Source organism: Oncorhynchus nerka, linkage group LG22, assembly GCF_034236695.1.
Source record: "Oncorhynchus nerka isolate Pitt River linkage group LG22, Oner_Uvic_2.0, whole genome shotgun sequence".
NCBI classification, from domain to species: domain Eukaryota; kingdom Metazoa; phylum Chordata; class Actinopteri; order Salmoniformes; family Salmonidae; genus Oncorhynchus; species Oncorhynchus nerka.
The window spans coordinates 43,209,717-43,229,654 of record NC_088417.1 but is presented as its reverse complement, the minus strand read 5'-3'; the positions used below and the strand labels follow the sequence as shown (position 1 = coordinate 43,229,654).

Here is a 19,938-nt window from a genome sequence, read left to right as displayed (position 1 = left end):
TGCTAATTTTAGATGGCAGCACTATTTTTTTTGGGGGGGGGAGATTGAAATGTTTGTTCATAAGGGGTCAGAGCAATCCAGTGATGTTACGATGTTGCCCTGTTTTTTTGGACCATAAAGTTAGACAAAGGTGGAAACACCTCTGTGTCAGCTTGTTACTGCTCTTGGTTACTTGGAGGAATAGTTACACGTAATCCCAAAGGCTGTTGTAGTTTCTGAGAAGAGACTCTGGGGATTATGGACACATTTTGGACCTACCCTTCAATGTACGTTCACTAGTCACAAAAATGAAGGTAATGGAGACTCCTTAGAAACAATAATTAATGTTAAGAAGAGATGATGATATTAATAGGTATACTGTACTTGTCACATGAGACCACAGCGACATGACACAACAAACAGTCAAGAACCCAAGCAAATAGGTCAGGACAGCCTCACAGACGCATTACAATATGCTCAGTTTCAAGGTATCCCTATTGGAAACCAAATATAGATCTGTTCGAGGTAACATTAGCGTGAACGACACATTAGACAATAATAATTAGACAATAACACAGCTGCTCTCACCATTCAAATGTGATCACCCGAAAGAAGCAGGGAATCTTTAAACACAGTGTGTGTTTGTGGAGATGGGGGATGAGTCATCAGCGGGGCTGTCATGATTCATCTGATCCTTCCATCCTATTGGTTCCACCTTAACCCTTCCAACTGGTCTGTCTTGTTTCCTTCTTTTCACAACGGCTGTCATCGTCCCAGAGTCACACAAACACTTACAAGCACACCCTCCCGTTCCTTCCCGTTCATAGTACTAATATCATTATAATCCACTTGGTGTCCGCCAGCTATCACTGACGGACACCAAGTGGATTATAATAATATTAGTACTATTATTATTCCCTCCAATGACAGTACACATGAGCGTGACTTGCGCTTTGTATGAGGTGACCGTGCATTGGTTCAGAGGCGGCTGAACACGCCACAGGACCAGATAACACTTTCAGACATAATTAGATGGATTCAAATGTGCAATGGGGACCTTAGACTCCTGAGGCCTTAATATGAGTACGGTTGCAGGATTCTTCCATGGCCTTGCTGCTCCCAGCTTTCTGCCAGCAGTGACCCTCTGACCTTGTGTTAGACACAGCAGAGCTCAGATCACAGGACCTCTATTCTGTAGCCTAGGTCTGGCTCGTAATCGAATTAGGGTATCTGAATGGTTCCAGAGAGGAAGAGACGAGGAACGGCTAGCACAAAGGACCTCTGGTGGCCGCTGTCATACTGGAGCCCCGCTCGCCGCTCCTCTGTCTCCTCACATCAGTCAAGTGCTGCAGCCGAAACGCCTAACGACCAGGACGCGCCACATCGCACATTGCCCCTCTGCTATCCCCTCCAAAGAGGAGCCTCCGCCTGACCAGAATAGAAACCATGTTTGGAGATATGAAGGGGTGAGGGTGGCAGTGGGGGGGGGATCGTAGGATATATAAGCAGATGGGATTTATTCTAAAAGCATTACTCCACCCTTGGCCTGTACACTCCAGTCATCAGTAACAGTGACCTCTCTTCTGTCACCTCTGGCAGTCAAGCTGTCCTCCAGACCCACTGCACTTCATGAGTACTCTCCCCTGGGCCCTTCTCGCTCTCTCTGCTCATGGTGTCGTTGGAATATACTTCAGCTTGTTTATTTTCCCTCTCCGCATCTCACAAAGTGTGCATGTTTTGTGCAGTTTGTTGTCACAGAGGCTTGTACACCTAGTGTGCAAGTTACAAAGCATTGCCCACTTTTCCATACTGCAAGTTTATCGTCTGAGAATAATAGCTGCATCGTCTGTCATAGTGGGGAGAGGATTTACATGATAATGGTAAGAGCAGAAATATTAGCTGCGTTCAATCATTCCTGCATTTTGCAACATTAATGAGTTTCTACTACTCTCCCTGGCTCCTTGCAATCATAGACATGTAACAATAAGCTTGTAATGTGAGTGTGATTGAATGGAGCCCAATGTCATCACATTGGACCAATTGTCTGATTCAAAAATATAAAACTAAATTTAAAAAAAAGTGTCTAGACGAGTTCAGTTCCATAAAATGTAATGCGCATGAATGTTGTGTAATTCATTTTAAACCTAACATCGTTAGAAGAGCCGTCATCAACTAACGCCAGCTTTAGCTCCTCTGCCCACTTGCACAGCTGTAGTGTTTTGAGTTGAGTAACCTTTACTGTTTCCACGGAAACTGGGAGTCCCAGGCCCTGAATATCAGACATAAGGACACATGAGCATCTGCAGAGAGGCAATTCATATCAGCATTTCAAGTAAACGTAATGGTCAAAAATCCATATGTTGTTTATAACGAAAAGGCTCAATCAAGAAGCACTTCAAGCGCTATTGACAATCCAAACAAAAATGTTTGGCTTCCAAATTGATAAGGGAGGATATTGGATATACGGAAAACAACTGAACTCCGACCGTTTCAGGTGGAGATGATTAATACGCTCAATTCGAACCCATTGTATCACCCCTATAAAAGTACACCAATAAACCTGTAGGGGGAGCTGTCACTGTATTAGTTCCATCTGAAAAAATATTCCAGCTTGGAAAAAGGCCAGGAATGCATCCCCAACTCGAGGGGCTACCAAAATCCTCAGCCTCCAGGATAACGCACCTGCATGAGTTTCCTCCTTAATCATACATGTGCAAATGCATTTTTAGCACTGTCCCTGTGCACTGTGTGCCTGTAGAAATTGTATGTAAAGGAAGTTTATTGACCTAAATGTTGTCTTAATAACTCATTAACAATCATGATATTTTGGGATTATTGAGCAGCCACTATTTAAAACAGCCTGGGCTGCATTATGTGGTTGATATTACAGCATCTTTGCACCATCCCTGAACATGTTACATTTCCTTTAGGACAAACTCCTTCAGAGTGATATTTAGCCACTGAATTCCCATGAAAAAAAGTGGAAATCATAAGGTAACTGGTGACACTGGTGAATCAATGTACATTGCTAGTTGAATAAGAGGTGAAAGATTTGAGTCATTTTCTTAGGTTTTAATAATGAATTTCATCCTCCAGATGTCATCATCAAGCTCTACTGAAATGTATTCTTAGGCAATCGGTAGGATGGCTGGACCTGATATTTTCAACCACTCTACAAATGACTGTGTCCCTGGTACATAAGGTTTCATTTCAAGTTTTAATGATGTTACACTCAGTAAATCAATGGTTCCCACATGGGATTCAGTATGGTTGCAGAACCAGGAGGCTGGCTACATCTGTGTATCAGCTGCTTTCAGAGATGTGGTAGTGAACATGCAAAATGCAATTTAAGAAAATACACTGAGTGTACAAAACAATAATGTCCATAGTTGTGTCAAGTTAGCTGGATATACTTTGGGTGGTGGACCAGTCCATTCTTGAAACACAAGGGAAACTGTTGAACATGAAAAACCCAGCAGAATTGCAGTTCTTGACACAAACCGGTGCGCCTGTCAGATTCTATCATACCCCGTTCAAAGGCACTTAAATCCTTTGTCTCGCCAACTCACCCTCTGAATTGCACACAAACACAATCCATGTCTCAATTGTCTCAAGTCTTAAAAATCCTTACTTGACCTGTCTACAGCCCTTCATCTACACTGATTGAAGTGGATTTAACAAGTAACATCCATAAGGGATCATTATTTCACCTGGTCAGTCTATGTCATGTGTATAATGGCTCTCGAAGACACACAAATACTGCAGAGGGTAAAGATGACAACAGCCCTGTGAGTTTTGAGGTGTTTTTGTGGAGCAGTTTGGGATTAGCCCTGACTATCACTTCTTCTCTTTATTAGAAAAACTCTCTTCAAAATATTGTAGCTTTTTTTAACATGAACCAATAGTGATTCTTGAAACTGAAGACAAGCTAATAGAATAAAATATAAAGGTGTGTGGTCCGTCAGACAGGGCCACAGTGTCTCCCGACCCCTCCTGTCGCAGCCTCCAGTATATATGCTGCAATAGTTTATGTGTCGGGGGGGGCTAGGATCAGTCTGTTATATCTGGAGTATTTCTCCTGTCTTATCCGGTGTCCTGTGTGAATTTAAGTATGCTCCCTCTAACTATCTCTCTCCCTCTTTCTCTCTTTTCTCTCTTCTCCCGGAGGACCTGAGCCCTAGGACCATGCCTCAGGACTACCTGGCCTCATGACTCCTTGCTGTCCCCAGTCCACCTGGTCGTGCTGCTGCTCCAGTTTCAACTGTTCTCCCTGCGGCTATGGAACCCTAACCTGTTCACCGGACGTACTACCTTGTCACAGACCTGTTGTTTTCGACTTTCTCTCTCTACCGCACCTACTGTCTCGGCTATGAAAAGCCAACTGACATTTACTCCTGAGGTGCTGACCTGTTGCACCCTCTACAACCACTGTGATTATTATTATTTGACCCTGCTGGTCATCTATGAACATTTGAACATCTTGGCCATGTTCTGTTATAATCTCCACCCGGCACAGCCAGAAGAGGACTGGCCACCCTTCAGAGCCCGGTTCCTCTCTAGGGTTCTTCCTAGGTTCCTGCCTTTCTAGGGAGTTTTTCCTAGCCACCGTGCTTCTACATCTGCATTGCTGGGTTTCTGTATAGCACTTTGTGACATCGGCTGATGTAAAAAGTGCTTTATAAATACATTTGATTGATTGATTGATTGATTGTGACAAAATGTACAAATCAGCCAGACGGATCCCCATCTTTATACATTTACATTTAAGTCATTTAGCAGACGCTCTTATCCAGAGCGACTTACAAATTGGTGCTTTCACCTTATGACATCCAGTGGAACAGCCACTTTACAATAGTGCATCTAAATCTTTTAAGGGGGGGGGGGGGTGAGAAGGATTACTTTATCCTATCCTAGGTATTCCTTAAAGAGGTGGGGTTTCAGGTGTCTCCGGAAGGTGGTGATTGACTCCGCTGTCCTGGCGTCGTGAGGGAGTTTGTTCCACCATTGGGGGGCCAGAGCAGCGAACAGTTTTGACTGGGATGTCATACTCAAGATCTATTACAAACCAATTTGTCATGGATGTCATTCATTAGATCAAGTCTGCATGAGGAGAATTGACAAGCGTTGTGGTTTATCATTGTGGTTATTTCCCACCCTGCAATGCCATGTCATATTAGTACAGGGGCAATGGACCATGTCCACAATGACTCACTGTGTTCTAGCTCTGGGGATCTAAATCTACTATGACGATTGACCATTGCTTCAATAAGCAAGTAAAAAGTATGAAATCATCAATTATAAGCCCCTGTCTTTCCAAATGATTTAATGGATTGGAGATTTAATCGAGACCACTGTGAAATCCATTGCCTTGTTTTGTCACATTGTGGTTTCTGAATAAGACATATTATAGTACATTGAATGTAATGTGAAATATCTAAGCCTCCGCACCTACAAGTTCACATTGCTAGTATGATGAAGAGAGGTTGGTGTGGAGCCCAGGGGAGAGAAAGTACCCTCGAAGTTTCTAGACTGTAATGTGACCATAGCGACGAAAGAAAAACAGGAGTGAAAGAAAATACCAGAAATATCATTTGATCTGTTTCAAAAGCACATGGTTGTTATAACGATATGTTACAGTTCGGTAAAGTAGGTACCTTACTGTGATTGTTTTAAATTGAAATGGTCAAAAATAAATGAAAATAGCTCTTAGCAAAATGCAAGATTCAAGCAAGAATTTTGCTATGACTGTTTGGGAGTGGACTGAGAGAGGGGCCTAATGGGAGGAATGTATAACCTTAAAACTAGCTGCTTTTGGCAGAGGAGGGCAAACTCTCTTTGTTACTGGTCTTTTTTAACTTACAAGCTGAAATTTCAGGCAGTCTTTTCAAACAGTCCTTACATTAAAAACACATTATCATAATTTTCACAATTTCACAGCATCATTCCAACTAATGTGGAAATATATATGAAACCACACTTCCCTTTAATAAAAGAGAATCATTATATCTACTTATTTTCAAGACGTGACAAACAGCACAGTAGAGCCATATCCTGAGACAGTGTTTTTTAAACGTAAAAAAAACTCATGAAATTAGCAGATAGAATTGGTGAATATTAATCAAATAACATTATTATGTTATTGTCCTATTTTGCATGACAGCAATCAAGTTTTCAAGATATATAACTTTCAAAATACACACATACAGCCGGTATAATGGATTTTGCATCATATGATGCCGCATTTTGCATCCTATGAGTCCAAATTAATCATACAAGGCTATATGTCTGTATTTTGAAAGTTATATATCTTGAAAACTTTATTGTTGACATGCAAATCATTTTGGGACTATATCAACAATGGACTAATGAAACAAATAACCAAATATCGTTTATGGGTGGAATTTTCCTTTAAGTGAAACTGATACTCATTGTAAGCCATGCATGGTTTTTCATTGGAGGTCGACAAATTAATTGCCTGTTCCATTTTTCTGGCAGAGCTGTGATGAGTTGGTTATACTTTTGTATTGAGCATACATCTCCATACACCTTTGTTAATTGCTTGTGTGACATGATTTTACCGGTCTTATTTACAATGGCATTCATAAACATGATACCTTCATCGAGACACAGTGTTTGAGACTCAGTGTTTGAATCTCCAGCAAATAGAGATGGTGTCACTGACATTTAGCTCAGAGATGATTTTAAACAGAAGTGACCCGCTCTACTGGAAAAGGCCAAGACCGGCAGGCATCATTTGAGATCATTGTCTATCTAATCCACCCCCAGCAATTTACTCGTCAGAAATGAGGTTATATTGGGACCAGTCGTGTTTACAATAATGATGCTGCTAAAGGTCTGATCTGACTTGTGGAAATGTGTGTCTGCAAGACAGAGTTTCAGGAGAGGAGTGCTGTGGTCAGGTCAGGCCTAACATTACACTTTAGACCTGGTTTGAGTGGGCTGTTGAGGTTAGCCGTATGTGTCAGCATCACACCTCAGCCTCACTCATGTTCCAGTGCAGGTGGATCAAATCTGTACTGTAGCATAGGATTAATATAGTTTGTATGGTGAGGGTGGGCTTCAGTGGGAAGTTATCGTCATTGCAGACTGAACTGCTTCTTCTCATGGAAAGAGTGAGTAGGCACCTGCAAGTAAACTGGGCATGACTGTATAGGGGAGAGTGGGGTAAGTTGAGCCAAAGGGGTAAGTTGAGCCAAAGGGGTAAGTTGAGCCACCCATTTTTATTGGAAACCATATACAAAATGTATCAATTGACAAAATATTTAATAGTTTAACTTAGGCAAGTCAGTTAAGAACAAATTCTTATTTACAATAACAGCCTACCAGGGAGCAGTGGGTTAACTGCCGTGTTCAGGGGCAGAACAACAGATTTTTAACGTGTCAGCTCGGGGATTCAATCCAGCAATCTTTCGGTTACTGGTCCAATGCTCTAACCACTAGGCTACCTCCTGCCGCCAATGGCAAGGCGTAATGCAATGCATTATCATTAGGATATGAGGTAACAACAGGGTCTCGGCTATGTTAAAAGTGTTGTTTTTTTTTAAGTACAAAGTGTTTGTTAGGTGTTAAGCATATCTTAAAATATGCTTAATTTTTTTTTTTTTTTAAGTGATTGTGAATGTGTTTGGGAAATAATGATACACATTTTTAAAAAGGTTGTGGTAATATTTCATTCAGTACATACATTTGTAGGCGGCTTATCTTACCTTGTCCCACAGCTCAACTTACCCCATACCCCGTAAATTGTGCCAAGAGACACCTTTTTTTTGGACATGCTATGTTTCTAAAACTGTAATGTTTACATAAATTCGGATTATTTCCAGGGATACACAACATCTAGTAATATGTGTAGATATATGTATTGTATAGAATACTTTTTTCCCCTTGACAGAGTGATGCTGAATGTAATTTTTTTTTTTGCTAAACTCTTCCTTACAGTTCAAAGACCAGTGGTGCTGTTCTTGGCCAACAAAGGCTACATCTATTGTGTTGCAATGTCCAAACTCACTGATATTCTATACATATTACACACAAGTTTACAACTTGACTAGAATAATCCTATTTAGAAGTGATTTTAGAGACTTTCATATCCAATACACTATATGACATAGTAAATACAGATGTATTGTACTGTCATTTGCTTTTCTTTATTGGATCTCATAGAATAGATAGGATTTGGAAAGTTCTATCTCTGTCAGTATTGTATAACTTCCTGTCTTTATGCTTTTCGGGGGGCCATCTAAGACAACTATTCACGAGAGTTCAAGAGGAGTGCACCATTTCTCCCTGATCATACAGAATAAAGGCATCCTGTAAATGTAGGCCACATTGTCTAAGGATTAAAGGCTTTTATCTTAGTGTGACACTGCGATTGAGCTTCAAAACCCACATGAGGTTGTTCAGAATGCAGAAAAAAATATGTAGGAAGTATACACACGACAACGCCATTCATCCAAAAACAAAAAGCCCACACACATGCTGTGTTCTCGCTATATGGAAACACTATACAGATATTTACAGTTTGTCTATTCTTGTCATTACATGAGAAATCATTCAAGTTAAACCACAACTGTTTTACCCTGAGCAGTGTCACTTGCCTTGTCCACCCCCCCCCCCCCCCCCCCCACTGAACAGCCCCTGTCACAGTTTACAAACTCAGCAGAAAACCTCGGGGGGCTAAATGTGTCAGCCAACCACAAAAATAACAGGATGACAGGGTCTTAAAATAGAGCATTTAACAAAAAGCTCTATTATTCAACAATCTTTGAGAGATATTTACAGAACTGCTTCGGTCGTGTACTTGGCTACTCTTTGGCATGTGTTTTGCATAATGTGACAGTCGTGTATATTCCGTTATTTTCAAGCTTTCTTTTTCAGCTTTGGTGGGAATTCTTCATGCCATGCGAAGTGATTGTTAATTTAAGTTTGTGAAAGGCCTCTCAGAGCCAGAGGGAAAGAGAGAATCCGCCTGTGTTTCTATAATAGGAGATGCTTCTGGAGGTATGGGGAGTGGAGGAATATACGTAAGAATGATACTAGAGAGACCGGCCTAGTAGCTGGGCGAGTTCAACCGTCTGCATGCCAGAAAGGACCAAATGCTAGCTAGAGTGAGCACACACACACACACTGCACTCTTTCCCTGTCAAAGTTCTCAGAGGAAAGACTTATCCCTATATATAGACCCAATGACCAACACAGAGCTGGCCATCGGTAGTAAAGCGTATTATCACTGAATGCATGAAAAGAAAAGGCATTAAAAGTGAAGGAAGGGGAGGCTAACATTTTTAAGATTGATATCATTTCACCTCTGAAAGGAGGTCAATTGTAGCTGGAAACTGAGTGTCTATTGCTGCCTTCCTCTGATGGGGAACAAACCCTGGCCTCTCATCTGGGCATGGCACACGTGAGAACTGTAAAACTCTGATAACTGAGTGATCACTCATCTATTAACAAACCTTACAGCTATTATAGTCAGTGCACAGACATCATTTGATACAATGGCATAGCCAGGAATAATAATGGCAAACCTTATTGAAAATGAAATAGGAAACATGTAAATATGAATGTGAGTATTCATATTTGAGTATGCAAACACTGACATAATATAGATGGAAATCAAGGAGATCATTATTCAAGTGATACATGCGGACCTTATAAATGAACAACCATGTGTAGTTCTAGAACTGCGTAGAAGGCTAGTGTTTACATCGAGATGCAGCGCTGTGTTATGCTGGCCATTAATCAGTCCCAGCCTGGGGGGAACTGCTGTAAAGTAGAGACCACAAGCCACTGGCTAACATACTGTATATAGAGTAAACCCTGGTCTGTGTGATTCACTGAGGCAGCTCATCCACATTATGGCCTTCTTGATAGAGCACTCTCTCCCTCTTTAGTAATTCACATGGTCTTTACTGGGCCTGTGTGATGATAAACAATGTGGAGGTATTTCTTTCTTTGTGTGAATAGCACTCATCCAGTCAGACTGAATAGGACCAGTAATAATCAGACCTCCCCTGAATATGACCAGTAATAATCAGACATCCCCTGAATATGACCAGTAATAATCAGACATCCCCTGAATATGACCACTAAGAATCAGACATCCCCTGAATAGGACCAGTAAGAATCAGACATCCCCTGAATAGGACCAGTAAGAATCAGACATTCCCTGAATAGGACCAGTAATAATCAGACATCCCCTAAATAGGACCAGTAATAATCTGATTGCATTTGTCACAGGGCTTTTCTGATCTTCACTATATATTTGACTTTTGAGTTCCCACTGTGTATTCTTTGCTAACAACAGATAAATCCTTGACAACACAGTATGAATAATGAAAGAACACAAAACCTACAATTACATCCAAAGGCATGTCCATAATTCAATCAATAGAAATCTCAAATGAATTAACTGGAAGTCTATTAACCTGACCCCGTTACAGTTTAGCAACCTCTCCTTCTTTCCAATATGTGGCTGTTTGTTTCCTTGAATTGTCGTCACAAGAATTTCACAAAGACTACAAAAAATAAGGCAGAGAAATCACTTGGCCGGCGTTGGGAGATTACATGTTGAGAAATAGAACAATCAAGAAGATGTGTAATCTGAAAGCTCAGTTGTGATTGAAAGAGTGAAAGGAAGCTGTGTTTGTGAGAGTGAAAGGAAAGAGGCTGTGTTCACATTTGACTCTGGCCTGGCACCCCACTGTGACATCATGGAGAGCAGGAAACATCACCACTTCCTGTTTTGTGAACTCTGGTACAGTAATCTAAAGAAGATATGTACAATTTTGAGATAAGATTATATGGGATGCAAAATGATCTCACACTGTGTATCTGCTTTCCTTGTCACTTCTGTTCTCTTTGTAGCCGTGATCAATAATGTGTTATGTTTGCAATTATCCTTAATGATCATCATTGAGAGGCAAACTTATTTATGAGGGCTTATTTACGATGGGTTCGAAATAGATTTCCATTAAGGAAAATATCCTGAGTATACGACATGGATACCTTGGAGACTCCCTCACTATGGCAACCATTTGAAGTGATTATATAGGCCATTGTTCATGTATTTCTTGCATAGTGAATCTACCTCAGTGCAAGCAATTTTAATGGGGATAGTTTCATAGCTGCCGACATGGTAACATACTGTAGCTCAGCCAATGCAAACACACTACACACAGGTCTAGTCTGACTGATGTTCATGTGTTTTAGGTAGAACTGCAGAATATGGACAATAATATCTGAAAGTATTCAGACCCTTTGACTTTTTCCACATTTTGTTACGTTACAGCCTTATTCAAAAATGGAGTGAATTCAAAAAAAATCCTCAGCAATCTACACACAATGACAATGCAAAACCCAAGCCACGAGGTCGAAGGAATTGTCCGGAGAGCTCCGAGACAGGACCGTGTCGAGGCACAGATCTGGGGAAGGATATCCAAATATTTATACAGCATTGAAGGTCCCCAAGAACACAGTGGCCTCCATCATTCTTAAATGGAAGAAGTTTGGAACCACCAAGGCTCTTCCTAGAGCTGGCCGCCCCAGCCAAATTGAGCAATCGGGGGAGAAGGGCCTTGGTCACTCTGACAGAGCTCTAGAGTTCCTCTGTCGTGATGGAAGAACCTTCCAGAAGGACAACCATCTCTGCAGTACTCCACCAATCAGGCCATTATGGTAGAGTGGCCAGATGGAAACCACTCCTCAGTAGAAGGCAAATGACAGCCCACTTGGAGTTTTCCAAAAGGATCCTAAAGACTCTCAGACCATGAGAAACAAGATTCTCTAGTCTGATGAAACCAAGATTAAACATTTTGGCCTGAATGCCAAGCGTCACGTCTGGATAAAACCTGGCAGCATCATGCTGTGGGGATGTTTTTCAGTGTGAGGGACAGAGAGACTAGTCAGGATCGAGGCGAAGATGAACGGAGCAAAGTACAGAAAGATCCTTGATGAAAACATGCTCCAGAGCGCTCAGGACCTCAGACTGGGGCAAAGGTTCACCTTCCAATAGGACAATGACCACAAGCACACAGCCAAGACATCGCAGGTGGGGCTTCGGGACAAGTCTCTAAAAGTCCTTGAGTGGTCCAGCCAGAGCCCTAGCTGTGCAGCAACGCTCCCCATCCACCTGACAGAGCTTAGGAGGATCTGCAGAGAAGAATAGGAGAAACTCCCCAAATACAGGTCTGCCAAGCATGTAGCGTCATACCCAAGAAGACTCGATGCTGTAATCACTGCCAAAGGAACTTCAACGAAGTACTGAGTAAAGGGTCTGAATACTTATGTAAATGAAATATATATATATTTTTTTGTAATAAATTAGCAAAAATTTCTAAACTTTTTTTGCTTCATCAATATGGGGTATTGTGTGTAGATTGATGAGGGGGAAAACGATTTAATAAATTTTTGAATATGGCTGTAACGTAACAAAATGTGGAAAAAGTCAAGGGGTCTCAATACTTTCCGAAGGCATTGCATCTCTGTGTGTGTGTGTGTGTGTGTCTGTCCATCTGTGAGTGTGCGTGCACAATGACAAAACCTGTGTTGGCCATGACACAACTATCACCTGTGTCATGTTGTAAAAACCTAAATAATGTTGGCAAGATGTGCTCAGCTGAGAGAGTGATGTGGAGACAGTACAGGCCTGTGCAGCAGAGATGAGGGGAGCACTCTCCCGTTCTCTCTCTCTCTCTCGCCCTCTCTTTCTCTCTCACTTTCAGCGAGGGACCAGGGATTAATTACATATCAGCTGCTGAGCAAGGAGAGAGGGGGGGGGTAAGGGTGCGAGGGGAGAGGAGGCAAGGGTATGCCTGCAGTAGGGAGAAGCCCTGTCAGGGAGGGAAGCAATTCCTCTCTCTCTTATCTGCTGTACTGCGTGGGCCATGCCATGGGGGACACACACTGATGCCGAGGAGAGGAGAGGGAGGGAGGGGAGGGGTTTCCCGCCTCCACCAAACCACAAGAGGAAAATACAACAACAATCACACCCTGTATGTATTTTATTTTTATAACTCTTAAAATGGTGGATGACCTTCTGTTTTTCCCATCTCTTATCTGAGATACTAGCCTGCATCATTTGACTTAATAGCTGCTGACTATTCAGAAGACTATCACAAATCCATTGCATTGCCAAAAACACAGAACATTTACTCACATATTTATTTGCTGTCTCCACAACAGAGAAAAATCAATCACTGAAAAAGTATGAAGCATGAGATGGTCATACTGCGCAACTGTAATGACTGCTGTAATAACATTAGCTGTTGGTGTTGTAAGAAACAGTAGGCTATCACATAGTATTTTCCCCTAGCCACCACAATATAATTTAACAAAATGACTACTGTAAAACTTCAATTAAACATCAAGTCTCAAAGTGCCGCCTGTCCCTTTTAATAGGGCTCCGGAGTGGCGCAGCGATCTAGGGCACTGCACCTCTGTCCTAGAGGCATCACTACAGACACTGGTTTGATTCCAGGCTGTATCACAACTGGCCGTGATTGGGAGTCCCATAGGGCGGCGCACAATTGGCCCAGCGTCGTCTGGATTAGACTTTGGCCCGGGTAGGCCGTCATTGTAAATAAGAATTTGTTCTTAACTGATTTGCCTAGTTAAATAAAATAATAAAATAATAATAGCCGGGCAATGGCAAAATTTCAGCAAATAAACGCATGTTTCAAATAAACTCTGTGTCAAAATGAATTGTTTATGAAGTTACCATGAATTGTTTACTAGGTGTAGAGCTGCAATATCTACTTTTTTTGGGTGACCTGAACCAAATTCACATAGAAATGTGGGCTATAGATCTTTCATTGTCATTGAAAGCAAGTCTAAGAAGCGGCATGCTGTTAAGTTTCATTTTTGCATCTTTTACTTTTGGTTTTGTACACCAGCTTCAACCAGATGAAAATACAATATTTTTGGTTATTGAAAAGATATTTCACAGTAGTTTAGATTGTACAATGATTCTCTACTCTTATACATTGCTCGTTTAGTCACACAAACTGATATTATGAGAATTATTTGAATTTTAACAACCAGGAAATGGCGGAGTGATTTCTGCACATTGCACCTTTAATGTTGATTTGTTATGTTAACTCAAAAATATTATGTCAATAATCAGTATTTATCCCTGTCAGAAACTGCTAGTCATTGGCTGCTGCTAAAACATTAAACAATTTAGGGAGTGGTAAAAGTAAGATTTGCCTAACATGCAGTCAATGAGGAGAATAATGAATTACTTTGTCAAGGAAAAAAAAAATATTCTACTGTGACATTTCGGGGAGCCTTTATTAGTGCACTAACATTTTTATGAGTCTAATAGTAAATACTGTCATGATGCTTTTATCTGATTGTCGAACAAATGACTTCAAAACATTTGATGAAAGCAAAGAGACATCTGTTACAAACTCCAGAAGTGTTATGACATTCGGTGATTATCATTAGGCCTACTTCACAAAGATGTATATTATTAATGGTTGCCAAAGTAAGCCATGCTTCCCCAAAAATGTGAACGATAAAAAAAGAAAAAACATAGCTATTTTCCTTCAATTGGCAAGGGTTAGTGCTATCCGGGATGCATTTTAATCCCTGGATTGAAACAGAGTCATAAAGTAGGACAAATTACATAACAACCTGTGATCTCCAAACCCAGTCACGTAGCAGCCTATAGCCCCTCTCACACTGCGTAGCCGACTCACTGACCCAGGTAAACCTGCCAATCTCTCACTTCTTCTTTCTCATTTCATGAAGCACCATCAAACATGTGATGGCATGATGTGACAGATCAGTTTTGTCCTAGTTTACCATCGCTAATACGAAATCGAGAAAGTCTGCCAGAACCTCCGACCCAGATACGCAGATTGAAATAGGGAGCATGCTCAGTAGAGTTATCACTGCGTCGAGGGCTTTGTTGCGCCTATCTTGACTTCAGAGAGCCCGCCACAGAGAACAGAACTGGCAGAACTGAACACATCTCTATTGGATCGATCACTCTTACTTGTGTGTTCAAATAAGAACATTTGACTAAATGATATAGCTAAACCTTGCAATAAAGTTTTCTCCTTGCGCTTTCTGGAAGTCCTGCACTGTTCGAGTCCCAAACGTGGGGCAACCCAGCGTCACTTTCTAACCTAACCAGAATATTGCTGTTTTAAAAATAGCTCCCGTGTCCAATAAGAAGGTAGAGCCGAGAAAGAGACTCCCCTGTATTGAATAAGAAATACCCCATGGGCAGCGGAGTTAGCGTTGGCCTGTATGTCCAATAGCGCAGAGAGCAAGTTTATGATCAAAGGTCTAGTGAAATAGCTCACAATATAGTGAGTGACATTTTTTTGTGCAACCTAAAAATCTTCCATAGTGAACAGCGTCATGCAAGAGAATAGGCTACCGTTTGATTTAGTGCCCAGAAAACATGGTTTGCCAAACCATCTTGCACAACGTCTCGCAAACCATCGTGCATTGAGGAGTGAGTCTTGCTCTCAAGATATATTGAAATATAGTGGAAGTAAGAATGTTTGCGGCCATTGAAATAAATGGACACTTATTGAATAAAGCTCCGATTGTCCCAAAAGTAACATAACGACGCTATACCATCAGGCGTCGTTATGTTACTTTCGGGACAATCTGAGCTTTATTCAATAATATATGTATATGTGTATGTAAATATATATGTATATGTAGGCTATATACATTAATTTACACTCGACATTTTGTGACATTGTTTGAGAAAATGTAATTGGGTGCAGACATTATAGTTATTGTCTCAAATCATGCTGGATTTGAGCAGGTCTCGCACATTTATTGCCGAGCCCTGATCAGATTTACCACTGGAAACTCATAATAAGAGCAAGGAAGTGGAAACCCACCGGAACCGGTTCGTGTGAAGGGACGACCTTATATGGCATGTTATAGCCGAGTTTTCCGGCATTGGCGGTGCGCTGTATAGATAGGAAAACTGCATTTATTCCGAAAACCACGGCAAAACAGCAGCGGCCGTCTCTTATTTCTATATAGAAACTACTTTTGTTATAATATGCACCATGTGAAATATCAGATTTATTTTGAATATTTGGATAAACAGTCTCCCGCTCTCCGCATTTTACTCTGACAAGTCTTCCGTGTACTCCACTGCGTTGCCTAAATATGGCTTTCCTCCAGTCCTTATTTGGACATTTACGTCACGGCAGGAGGCTTTATAAAGCGGTGGAATCCTCAGCCTAGTGAAACAGTCCTCGGAGCCAAATAGAGCTCATGTCAATACGCTACAGAGCAGACAGCCCCATAGTAGGCAAGTTTAGAACTTATTCTAGCACACACCAAACACGTGAACTAAAAGATTAATCAAAAGGGAAAACACAACAGCAACATATTTCTTAATTCTTGATCACAGTCACTCATCAGGATTATTAGAAACAAATATATGTTTTCATTCCTACCCTTCTGGAATGAATGAACCACAACATCATTTTTGAAGACTGGGACCTTTTGCAAAGACACCAAGTGGAAAGCAGCAAAGCCTTTGGATTCCTCTGACCATCTTCCTCAACAAGAGCAGTAGCAGCATCTTTAGAATTATCCTCTAAAGACAGCTGGTAATCTCCTCTCACCTGAGACAAGCAGGAGCAGCGTCTCCACCTCCAGCTACTCTGTCTCCAGACAGCCAGAACACCGGCAGCACCAGTACCATGGCTTCAGCCAAGACAGAGATGCTCCTCTCAGCTCTGCAGACATCAGACCAACTAGGCTTCCCCTACTCTCCCATGGACAGCTACCCCAAGCTGGAGGAGCTGATGTTGCTCCACTCAGCAGGGACCACATTCCTGGCTGCCTCCACACCAGAAGGTGTAGGCTTTGGGACCGGGGAAACAGGAGACTCATACGAACATCTGAATGGAGGTAAGGGCTGCTCTAACTGTGAACTCTTTATGGTTTCATTCAGAAATATGCATGAAAATGTGCATAATCTATGAGGTTGCATTTGAGGTCTGACATAGTCTATGCAAAAAATATGAATATAAATAGCTTTAAAAAGTGTTATTATTATTGTGCATAGAGCTGTAACGGTATTTGTCTTTTTTTGACGATTGGATGATTTCATTTTTGCAACAAAAAATGACAAAATGAATGAATATGTAGTATAGTTCTATGATTTAACTGATTGCGTAATTTACATGCATTTGGTCGAAATATGAGACTGTCAGCACTCGCTCCTTGTAACTTGATGTGTGATGTATTTTGTATAAACCAGCAGGATTCTTCAATGCTCACTCCCTGGATCCCAAAAAGTATTGGGGGCTACCATCTGCAGCAAATGTAAATGTGCTTTTACACTGCAGCTGTTAAATGCTAACTGTTTGTTGTTGTTGTTGTTCTTTCAGATACATTACCTGACATCTCTATCGGCTGTGACAAGTCTTTCATCGACCAGACCTACTCAACCCCTCGCCTGCCCTCCATCTCCTACACAGGGAGGTTCACCCTGGAGCCTGCAACCAGCTGCAGCAACAGCCTGTGGGCAGAGCCATTATACAGCCTGGTCAGTGGGCTGATAGGCATGTCCCAACCGCCCACCTCAGTTGCCCCGTGCTCCTCTGCTGCTCCAGGCAGCTCCTCCTCACACACCATGAGCTGCTCTGTCCAAATTGGTGATTCCAACCCCATCTACTCAGCTGCACCCACTTATTCTAGTGTTAGCCCTAACCTCTTCCCTGACTCTAACCAGTCCTTCCCCAGCCCGTCAAACACCTCAGTCCAGTACCCACCACCCACCTACGCCAGCAGCAAGACCTGCTCCTCCAACATGGCTCTGCCCATGATCCCAGACTACCTGTTCCCCCAGCAGCAGGGTGAGATCAGCTTGCTTCCCCCCGACCAGAAGCCTTTCCAGTCTCAGAGCATCCAGCAGCAGCTCTCCCTCACACCCCTGTCCACCATCAAGGCTTTCGCCACACAGACTGGCTCTCAGGATCGTAAAGGTTCCTACCAGTCTCCGCCGGTTAAGCCCAACCGCATGTGCAAGTACCCCAACCGCCAGTGCAAGACCCCGCCCCACGAGCGCCCCTATGCCTGCCCCGTGGAGACGTGCGACCGCCGTTTCTCCCGCTCAGATGAGCTGACACGCCACATCCGCATCCACACGGGCCAGAGACCCTTCCAGTGCCGCATCTGCATGCGCAACTTCAGCCGCAGCGATCACCTGACCACACACATCCGCACGCACACCGGCGAGAAGCCCTTCGCCTGCGACATCTGCGGCCGCAAGTTTGCCCGCAGTGATGAGCGCAAAAGGCACACCAAGATCCACCTGAGGCAGGCAAAGGACAGAAAGGTGGAGAAGGCAGGGCCCACCCCCATGGCCATCCCCTCCCCAGTCTCAGGGTACTCCTCCCCCTCCACATCATACCCCTCTCCTAACTCCTCTTACTCATCTCCAGTGCTGTCTTCATACCCCTCCCCAGCGCCCTCCTGCTATTCCTCCCCAGTGCACAGCTCTTATGGCTCCCCATCAGTCAACACCATGTACTCCTCAGCCTCCAGTACATTTCAGACACAGGTTTCCACCTCATACGGCTCCCCCACAAACATTTACATCTCCCAAGTGGGCACTCCTCAGTCAAAACTGCAGTCCACACTCTCTCCAAAAACATTGATATCTGCTAAGACTTTCATATCTTTAATGATCATTTATTTTTATTTTTGAAAAGAAGAAGGAAACAACATTGTTACATTTTCAAATGCACTTTTACTCCCTCCGTGTCCATACAGCGATTAAAGATCATGAAACATGACAGAGAGAGATGGCTGAGGATAGAAAGGGAACTGTTTCTCTCTTCAACTCAACCTCAGTACTTTGAATATCGAATATTGGGCTTTGGTGGTACTTTTGATACTGACAACCTGAAATTCAAAAAGACTGATGGGTACGCAAACAGCCCCATGTATAGTGTACATGTGCCATGTTTAGTTTTTCATCCTTTTAGACGTAATTAGACTTACTTGGACTTATTTTTAGACTTATTATCGTTCTTTACATGGTATCATTTGAACTTGATGGCACCATGTTTCTCTGAATATATTTTCTCTTGTAGTAACAATGTGTGACAACTTTATTGGGGAAGAACAATTAAGTATTCGAGCATGTTAACTGTAACACTGGCATTTGTTTCTATGCTTTGTATATATCACCCACTTGTACTATCTCCCATGTAGTTTTTTTATCACCATGAAATAATGAACATTCTTCATTATAAACGTTTTGGTGGCTTTTTTGAAGCTTATCACTCTGTGATTAGTAGCCTTAAAGGTGTGAAGTGTATTTTTTTATGGAATGTAAGAGCGATTTTAAGGGGCAATTTGGAGGAAACCGAGGTCACAGATTACACAAGAATGTAAGCAAAATAATATATATTTTTATAACTGAACTGTAAATACAGTATGTATGCATTCAGGAGTCAACATGTTGTTCTTACCTACTGAGTAGGCATTGGATTTTTGTATGTTATTTACATGCAGTTCATTATTGTGTGGTTATTTTTATTTGTTGTTGTGTTTGTGAAAGCAAATGACTGTTTTTGGCTACTTAAGGCATTGAATGCGCTTAACTGCCAAAGATATTTGGTGTACATGATATCCTTCAAGAACAGGTATATTAATAAAATATCAATATATTACGATAAAATTTAGTTTTTTTTTGTTCCTGTTTTCTCAATCAATATTTTCCCCACTCTACCGGAGACATACATAGAGCATTAGGGTTATGGCAGAATTTGACATTTTATGTCCAATACCATCATACTATTTACAGAGCAGTAGCAGAAATGGCAAAGTGGCGGCCCTCTTCTCCTCCCTCTCTATCTGAGAGGAATCAGACTGAGTGCTGCCGTAAGGAGTGAGATGTGTGTCTCCCTCATCTGTGGCTCCTTGGACTGTTGTCTGAGC

General features: G+C 42.0%; 1 long non-coding RNA gene and 1 pseudogene across 1 annotated transcript; both read left to right on the top strand.

The window, feature by feature from the left end:
- The first annotated feature begins 12,832 nt into the window (after positions 1-12,832).
- Positions 12,833-13,701, top strand: LOC135563883 (uncharacterized). The gene is made up of 2 exons (XR_010460625.1): positions 12,833-12,992; positions 13,399-13,701. It is a non-coding gene; the product is annotated as an uncharacterized LOC135563883 (long non-coding RNA).
- Positions 13,702-15,670: 1,969 nt separating this feature from the next.
- On the top strand, positions 15,671-19,678 carry LOC115105215 (early growth response protein 1-like; annotated as a pseudogene).
- Positions 19,679-19,938: the final 260 nt, after the last annotated feature.